We start from the raw sequence: 10,005 nt of genomic DNA, 5'->3' as shown, positions 1-10,005 counted from the left end.
GGCTCCTTTACACTCAAGAAAAGCAAATGTGGAGTGAGGAGGAGGTGAGGACTGAGAGTCTGCTGTACCCTCTGATGGAGTTGGTCCCTAATTCTCTCATAGCAGGAGCAGCTTGTTGTTCCAATTGTGTCTGCTCTTTAAAAATATGTATTTTTCATGAAATGCAAAAGTTCAAGTACTTTTTCATCTATTGCTCAATGAAAACAATTGATCTCAGCATGGAAGGGGAAAAAATCAACTGAGTTTTTAGGAAATGGAGTATTGATCTTCAATTTGGCACATAAATATGGCCACAACCATATGTAAAACCAACATGTATGAAACCACAACAGCTGTAGTTTATGTGTGATTTAAGGAATTTCCAAGAATAGTTACACTTAATGAGTTTTTTCTTTATGAGCTGACTTTAGAACCCAATCCCTGTGTATGTGGTGACAAACCTATATGTAAAAGCATGATCATAAATGTAATCACTTAGATTCTGTGAATAGGGAAGAGAAGAGAACCCAGAACTGACCTTTAGTGTACTCCAGCATTCAGAGATCAGGTAGAGGAGAATGTAACTATAAAAATTTGAGAGGCAATCAGTGATGTAAGAAGACAAGGAATGTGGTATTCTGGCAGCCAGACAAAAGTTTCAGAAAGAAGGGAGTGATTGGCTGTTTAAAAGACTGTTGAGAGGCTGAGCATGAAGAAAAAAGATCACTGCATTTGGCAACATGGCGGTCACTAGTGACCTGATAATTTCAGTGTCAGGAAGGATGGGAATGATTGAGTGGCTAAAGGTGGAGAACTGGAGACTGTGATGAAGCCAACTCTTTCTGAAGGTTTAACTGAGACGGAAAGCAGAGAAGTAGAGTAGTAACTAGAGGCCGATAAGGGTTCAAAGGCAAGTTTTGCTTTTTGTGTTCAGTGTTTTAAAAGATGAGTGCTAAGGGAAATTTGTAAATTGCAAGGAATGATGCAGTGAAAAGATGAAAATTGTTGATGGAACAGAGAAGGGGAGAATAATGGGATGGACATGGGATGTGATTTTTTCAGGAGTGTAGGAGGGCTGAGGAGGAGGAAGTGATATGAAATAACATTCCATGTAGTCAAAGCTATGGTTTTTGAATGTATGAATGAATATGAGAGTATGCATGTTGAGAGTTGAACCATAAAGAAAGCTGAGCGCAGAAGAATTGATGCTTTTGAGATGTGGTGCTGGAGAAGACTTGAGAGTCCCTTGGACTGCAAGGAGATCAAACCAGTCAATCCTAGAGGAAATCAGTCCTGAATATTCATTGGAAGGACTGATACTGAGGCTGAAACTCCAATACTTTGGCCACCTGATGCAAAGAGCTGACTCATGGAAAAGACCCTGATGCTGGGAAAGATTGAAGGCAGGAGGAGAAGAGGAAGAGAGAGGACAAGGTTGGATGGCATCAACGACTCAATGGATGTGAGTTTGAGAAAGCTCCAGGAGATGGTGAAGGACAGGGAAGCCTGGCATGCTTCAGTCCATGGGGTCGCAAAGAATTGAACACGACTGAGTGACTGAAAAACAACAACAACATTGTCTAAGAATGGGAAAATTTCTCTACTGGGGAAAAGCATAGTACCTCTGGGCAGAGAATGCCCATATGAGTTGGAGACAGTGAATTAAAAAAAAAGACTAATCAGCGTGATTTAGCTGCTTAGATGAAAGTGTGAAGAAGTTGTATTGCTGGATTTAGCCAGGATTAAAGTTTTTCAGGTGTATGTGGTAGAAGATTATGGCAGAACCCTGTACTCCCTCTCCTCCAACAAAAGTCCCTTGGGATTGATAGTCAACAAGGGTTTGACCTCCTGAGAACCAAGAAGGAAGGGGAAGTGCATAGGCATGGGTCTCTTTTATTAAGAATAATACTCTGTATTATATTAATAAACTAACTTGCTTCCCTTCTTTCAAAGGAGAGAGTTGTACTGAATGTTGAGTATGTGTATTTTACTTTCATAAACATGTAGTTGAAGTTAAGTCTGAGTTTAAATTCCTCCCAGCCTCTCCGCCTATTAGCTGTGACCTGGTCAAATTAACCACTCTTGGTCTAATTTCCTCATTTGTAAAATGAGGATCATGAAACCTATGACAGAATTGCTATGAGGATTAAGCAGCACTCATAAGGCAATGAATGGTATATAGTGGAAGGAGCATGGATTTTGGGTGTCAGAAAGACTTAACGTGTGAATCATTGAATAATTTGATCTTCTTAGGTAGGTTATTTCACTGCTCTGTGCCTCAGTTTCATCACTGGTAAAATGAGGATTATAGGATTATAATATCCACCTTGAAAACTAGGAGTAATATTGGTTCACCACACAGAGCTCAAATGGTGGGTACTGGCTCAAGATTCTCTCATCTATGTATCTGTCAATCATCTATCATTTATCTTTCTATATACCTGTCTATTTATCTATCTTATGTATCTGTATTTGTCTATATTAGAAATATATGTTACATATATGTGTGTCTTATATAAAACTTTTGGAACAAAATTTCAAACACAGTAGATGCTTAATAAATATTAGTCCTTATCTTCCTTGCAGTCCATTCTCCTAAAGCAATAGTGCTTTTTTTTTTTTTTTAAGCAATAGTTCTTGACCTTAACAGCACGAGAATACCCCGAGGAACTTAAAAAACAAAACAAAAGAAAACTGGGTGCCACCCCCAGAAATACTGGTTTAATTGTTCTGGAGTAGCTCTCTGGCCTATAATTTTTGAAAGCTTCTGAAGTGAATCTAATTGCTGTCAGGGTTAAGAATCACTGCTAGAGTATAGAGTCATCTTTCAAAAGCCCAAGTGAGGATGTGAGGGCGATCTGGTTGCGACATCTGTCACCCCATTGATCGCCAGGGTTGATTCGGCTGATCTGGCTGGTTAGGCGGGTGTCCCCTTCCTCCCTCACCGCTCCATGTGCGTCCCTCCCGAAGCTGCGCGCTCGGTCGAAGAGGACGACCATCCCCGATAGAGGAGGACCGGTCTTCGGTCAAGGGTATACAAGTAGCTGCGCTCCCCTGCTAGAACCTCCAAACAAGCTCTCAAAAGCCCAAGTGAGACTATGTTGCTTTTCTGCTTAAAAATTTCTCGTGACTTCTGTGGTGGTCTAGTGGATAGGAATCTGCCTGCCAATGCAGGGGACACGGGTTTGATCTGTTCTGTGTGCCACAACTACTGAGCCTGTGCTCTAGAGCCGCAACTACTGATCCTCCTTGCTTCCAACTACTGAAGCCTGCTACCTAGGCTAGAGCCCATGCTCCACAAGAGAAGCCACAGCACTGAGAAGCCTGCACACCGCAACAAAGAATAGCCCGCACATTGCAGCAAAGAGTACCCCCACTCGCTGCAACTAAAGAAAGCCCGAGTGCAGCAATGCAAACCAACACAGCCAAAAATAAATCAATTTTTAAAAATTTCTCATGATTTCCCGTCATCTACGGAATGTGGTCTGAGCTCATATGGCATGTATGCTAGACCCCGAGCAGTGATTCTCAACACTCTCAGGACACATGACACACTCCCATAAATAACTTTGGCTTGGGTTCAACTGCCTCCAGTTTTTTACTTGCTAATTGTATGATCTTAGGCAAGTTACTTATCCTCTCTAAGCTTTAATTTTATCATCTAATTTCAGCTATGCTTCTTCTAACTCGGAACCTGTACCTATTTTTCTTTCTTCTTGGAATGTCCTCTCTCTTTTTGCACTATGGCAAACACCTTATCTTCAAAATTCAGTTTTATGACTTATGATTATCAGGACTTCCCAGATGGCTCAGATGGTAAAGCGTTTGCCTACAATGCGGGAGACCTGGGTTCAAACCCTGGGTTGGGAAGATCTTCTGGAGAAGGAAATGGCAACCCACACCAGTATTCTTGCCTGGAAAATCCCATGGACAGAAGAGCCTGGTAGGCTACAGTCCATGGGGTTACAAAGAGTCGGACACGACTGAGCAACTTCACTTTCATGATTACCAAAGGGGTGGGGGGGCATGAAGGGATAAATTGGGAACTTGGGATTAACATATATTTTATATATATATATATATATATATACATATATATATATGTAAACTGGATAAACAACAAGGGTCTATTGTATAGCTCAGGGAACTATATTCAATGTCCTGTAATAACCCATAATAGATAAGAATCTGGGGACTTCCCTGGTGATCGAGTGGTTAAAACTTCACCTTCCAATGATCCAAAATCTTGAAAACAAAATGGAGTTACAGATAAACAGCCTGGAGACAAGGATTGAGAAGATGCAAGAAATATTTAACAAGGACCTAGAAGAAATAAAAAAAACTTCACCTTCCAATGCAGGAGGTGCATCATCCATCCCTGGTTGGGGAGCTAAGATTCCACATGCCTCCTGGCCAAAAAACCAAAAAACATAAAACAGAAGCAACATTGTAACAAATTCAATAAAGTCTTATAATGACCCACGTAAAAAAATACTTAAAAAGATTCTGAAAAAGAATATATGTGTGTGTGTGTATACACACATATAAAACTGAATCACTTTGCTGTATACCCGAAACATTGTGAGTCAGCTATACGTCAATTGAAAAATCAGTTTATGTGTTCTCTGCTAAGAAGCTTACCTTGAATGTCCCCTTCTTGACATAGTCCATCTTCTTTCTTTGAGTTCTTACGGCACTTTGTAAATGTCTCTGTTTTAGCTGTTGCATGTTAATTGTTTTCCACATCATCACATACCAGACTGTAAGCTTTTTGAGGGCTGAGCCTGTATCTTATTTATTTTCACATTATGTTGGCCTAGCATGGATACTGTTTCATCCTGAAGTGATCAATAAATTTTGTTGAATGATGAAGTGAAATAAAATAGACAAAGATTCTTGAAATTGCCAATCTTGTGGACTCAGGAAAGAACCTATATCTTTTGCTTGGTGGTTTGTGATAAATTGTGACTGAGCGAGTGAATAACGTCAAATGAAAACTGTCAGACTAATACCATTTTCTACTGTGACAATGTCCAGCTGACTCATTAAAGGACCATTTCCTCTTGAGAAAAAAAACAAAACAATTAAAAACCATCGTCAATAAAAGTGGTAAGGACTTTGAATCATGGTTTTGTATAACTGGAATTTCTCCAAAAACCAGTATGGTCTGACTGGTAGACACACATGGTTTCTCAGCTGTAGCAAGTGAGTACACAAACTTTGTATAACACTGCAGTGGAGTTGGTTGGGATATCTTGTTGTTACGGACAGAGTGACCACTGCATGCCCTAAAAGTATGTTTTTGAAAATCTTTTTCTCCTCCACTCCCTGCTTCTCATTCAGCGAACTTTGTTATTGTTTTCACAGTGTGCTTGGCATGAATTTGGGCCTGGAGATGCAGAGATAGATATAGTTCTTGTTTTCAAGTAGCTTAAAATCTGCTAAGGATAGTGACTAAAGTCTATTAGAACCTGTTTTCAAACAGAGCAAGCACTGTAATATGAGTTATAGGAGGTAAGGGAGTGTTTGGGCTGTGGTGTCAGAATGGGTTGGACCTCTTAGGAAACTAGAAAAGGTTTGTAGAGGAGATAAAGCTTGCAAACCCTTAAAAAAAATTGATGTTGATGAGTTAGACGACAGGCAAAGCTCTTCTGAATAAAGGGAACAGTAGCAACAAATGTAAGCGGTTATGATGATCCCTGTTGTGTTTGGGGATCTACTAGTGGTTCAACAAAACCAGAAGTGGATGATGCCGCAAGAGATGGAGCTGAGCAGGTGGGTAAGGACTAGCTCCTGTGCACCTTGTGAGCACGCCAAAGAGCTTGGACTTGATCTTGTAGGCACTGAGAGCCCTTAAAGGATGTCAAATCAGTGATATAAACAGCGTTTTAATTTGAAAAGATCACGCTAGCAGCAACATGGAAGGGAGGCAAGTCTGGAGGCAGGGAAGTCAGAAGAACATCACAGTAATAGTCAAGTGAGGGAAGAAGGCTGTAGCAAAAGGGAAGAGGAGAAAGCAGATCAAAAGGATGTGAAGGTTGTGATGTTGATCGTACTCCCTTAGTGACTGGATGTAGGAAGACAGAGAGAGAGGAGCAGCTCCCAGGTCTTGAACTTTGGTGACTGGGTGAGGGGGGCTCTGTTTATGGGGATGGGAAATATTGGAGGGCTAGGATAGTGTAAGAGCAATATAATAAAGTTTAATTTTAGAAAATTTAATTGCATTTAATTATTTTATTGCTTTACAATGTTGTGTTAGTTTCTGCTGTACAATGAAGTGAATCAGCTATATGTACACATATATCCCCTCCCTCTCGGACCTCCCTGCCCCTATCCCACCCATCTAAGTCATCAAAGAGCACCGAGCTGAGCTCCCTGAACTATACAGCAGCTTCCCACTATCTATTTACATGTGGTAGTGTATATAGTAAAGTTTAATTTTTACAGAAATTATTGTAGGGCTTCCCTGGTGGCCCGGTGGTAGAAAATCTGCCTGCCAATGCAAGAGACACAGATTTGATTCCTGATCTGGGAAGAATCCCACATGCTGCAGAGCAGTTAAGCCCGTGTGCCACAACTATCGAGCCCATGTGCTGAAACTACTGAAACCCGTGTGCCCAAGAGCCTTGCAATGAGAAGCCACAATGAAAGGAAGCGGTGCAATGAGAAGCCTGCAAGAAAAGGCACTGCAATGAGAAACCTGTGCATAGCAACTAGAGAGTAGGCCCCACTTGTCACAACTGGAGAAATAAAATAAAATTTTATTTTATTATTTATTTTTATTTTTGGCTGTGCTAGGTCTTTATTGCTGTGCCCGGGGTTTCTTTAGCTGTAGAGAGTCAGAGCTACTCTCTGACTCAGGCCTCTCATTGCAGTGGCTTCTCTTATTGCAGAGCACGGATTCTAGGCACACGGGCTTAAGTAGTTGTGGTGCATGAGCTTAGTTGCCCTGAGGCACATGGAATCTTTCTGAACAAGGGATCAAATCTGTGTCTCCTTCACTGGCAAGCTGACTCCTATCCACTGTACCACCAGGGAAGTCCTAAAGTTTAGAGAACGATTGAGTTTGACATTTCTGTGAAACACCTAAGTGGAGTTTTCTAATGATCATTTGGAAATAGGAATTACTAGTTCTTTGCAAAGGAAGCTAGAAATTTCTAGATTACAGCTTCAGGGTCTTATAGGTAACAAATCTGCAATCATTCAGACTTAGACAAAAATCTCACTTTCCCGGGGGCTAATTTTTCAATATCAAATTCTCAAGCCTGACCAATACTCTAGAACTTTAGAAATCCATTTCTAAACAGAAAACATTTCTGTTTTGCCATCAAGTTGAATGTACAAAATGTTAAGAGTCAAAAGTATAGAATGTACTTTTCAGGTTTTAATGACAGTAATGTGTGCGCTTAGTCGCTCAGTTGTGTCCGACTCTTTGCGATCCCATGGACTGCAGCCCTCCAGGCTCCCTTGTCTGTGGGGATTCTCCAGGCAAGAATACTGGAGTGGGTTGTCATGCCCTCCTCCAGGGGATTTTCCTGACTCAGGAATCGAACCAGGGTCTCCTGCATTGCAGGCGAATTCTTTACTAGCTGAACTACCAAGGAAGCCCCTTAATGACAGTAAATGCAGTATAAATATGAGCACTCAAATATGCTTGTAACCAGACCAGAATTCAAGGAAGCATTGCCAGGACCAAAGATGACCTCATGGTGGCACTCCAGTCTCACTGGAATAAAGGGCTCTGGCATCATCCTATTCACCTCTAAGTGGACAGTCCACACTGAAGTAAAGAGCTGGCAAAAATTCCGTGTCCACAGACCCCAAAGTTAAACTTTCTAGGAGAATTTACAGGGAAGGGTGTGTGTGTGTGTGTGTGTGTGTGTGTGTGTGTGTGTGTGTTTTAATCCACTATGATCTAAGGCTGGATCAGCACATAGAGTATAATATGGTAGAAGGTCTCCATCCAAAAAAGAAATTTCATCAGGGTACACAACTAACCAAAATAATATCCTCATTATTATTTCATAATAATTAATAATAAATAGCTACATGTATTGGTGGGCTTCCCTGGTGGCTCAGTTGGTGAAAAATCCACCTGCCAATGTTGGAGACTCAAGAGACACGGGTTTGATCCCTGGGTCAGGAAGATCTCCTAGAGGAGGGCATGGCAACCCACTCCAGTACTCTTGCCTGGAAAATCCCATGGACAGAGGAGCCAGGACGGCTACAGTCCATGGGGTTGCATAGAGTCAGAAACGACTGAAGCGACTGAGTACTCACACACAGTGAGGACCCCTATTGTGAATTTGAGGCCTCTTCCTGAAACTCTTCACCACCTATAAGAAACATATTTACATAGTCGTGAAATATGTCCCATGGGGTATTTATTAATTATAAACCAAAAAATAGCAAATTTACAGTGGAGAAATCTAGCTGGTATGTTGAGACAGTGAAGTATAAATAAGAAAGCAAATACAGTAAAATACCAGTATTTGTGCCATAGAGAGATTCTTTTCTTTTCACAGTGGAAAAAACTAGGGTACTGGGAGGAGCTGTTGACCTGATTGGCCAGCAGTGGAGCAGAGGACTAATTTCTATCTTTGATCTTCATCTGTGAAAGCCCAAATCCCACAAAAGTTTCCAAATGGAATATTTACCTTTCTAAGGGGTAGAGAATTATTGGTGAATCCTAGACTATATAAAGGAAGACTCCCAAGTGAAAGACACAAATAATAAAACTCCAGGATAATATTATTGTACTGACCATAGACAGCAGAGGTGGGAGTTGGTTGTCCTTACTCCTACAATGCTTAACCAAGAGTGTCCAATCATATTTACACAGCATTTTTTAAATGCCTTATGGACATCAAAGCCAAAAAGCTTCTCTGCCTCTCTAGGGGTTAATGTGAGCATTTTGTACATCGTCACCCTAATAGAATGACCAATTTGTCTGGTTTATTTTTTTGCTTTTTTTTTTCCTTTAAAGAGCTGTTCTTTTAGTGAGAAGGAAAAAATGTCCAGAGAAGCTTTTTGTTCAATGTGTTTCAATGTGTCGGTGTTTGCATGATTTACAGTATAATTAACCAGCCCTGTAGCACCAGCCGACCAGCTCCTTTCACTATTCATCATATTTCCAGTGACTTCAGATCATCAGCTCTACTGAGAGGAAATACCTCCTCCTTAGAGATGTAAAAATATTGTGTCCCTGATCATTCCCACAGGCGGAATGTGACCCATCTTTGTATTAGTATTGTTTTTCAGACCTAAGGGATTCCTCCCCTACCCTGTTATTTTTGCCCATCATTACTCTCAGAGCTAAAATGTAATTAAGTATTACATGCAAAATCTAATAATACTTAGGAGGAATTTTGCTATTTGATTGCTTATAGTTACTGGAACATATTTGTTAAGATATAAAAGTCTGTAACTCAAAATCGAAAACAAAACATCTATTCTAACAAATGCATAATAAATATCATCACAAAAACTATTTTAAATCTCTATATTCAAACCTTGCTAGGTACCTAAAAAACTTCAAAGGTGTCTACTTTGGGTCCAATAACTCTACTTCTAAAATGTTATCCTAAATATACCCCTCCAACAATATGAAAATACAAATGCACAAGGTTAATCATTGCAGTACTATTTGATTCGCAAAATATGGGACACTATAAATGCCCATTAGAGGAAAGAGATTGAGTAAAGTATTGGTACAAACACATAATTGAGCGCTATATATCTGTAAGAAAGACTGAAGATGATGTCTATAAACCCCCAAGGAATAATTTCAAGTATATAAAATTCAGTGAAAAAAAGCAAAGAACAAAAGAGTATCTATAATATGCTACCTTTTGTGTATGAAAAAAAAGGAAATGAGAAAGTACACAAGTAACTTTTTTGACCAAAAAGCAAACCAGGAAGGATAAGCCAGAAATTAATGAGATTACTGTTACTTACAGGAAATGGTTGGGAATGAGGTTGAAATGGTGAGTAGAAGACAGAAACTGATATTTCTCTTGAATATTC

This window comes from Giraffa tippelskirchi, chromosome 3 (genome assembly GCF_054371585.1).
Source record: "Giraffa tippelskirchi isolate mGirTip1 chromosome 3, T2T-mGirTip1v1.2.pri, whole genome shotgun sequence".
NCBI classification, from domain to species: domain Eukaryota; kingdom Metazoa; phylum Chordata; class Mammalia; order Artiodactyla; family Giraffidae; genus Giraffa; species Giraffa tippelskirchi.
The sequence above is the reverse complement of the archived record's forward strand: the minus strand, read 5'-3'. Positions refer to the sequence as shown.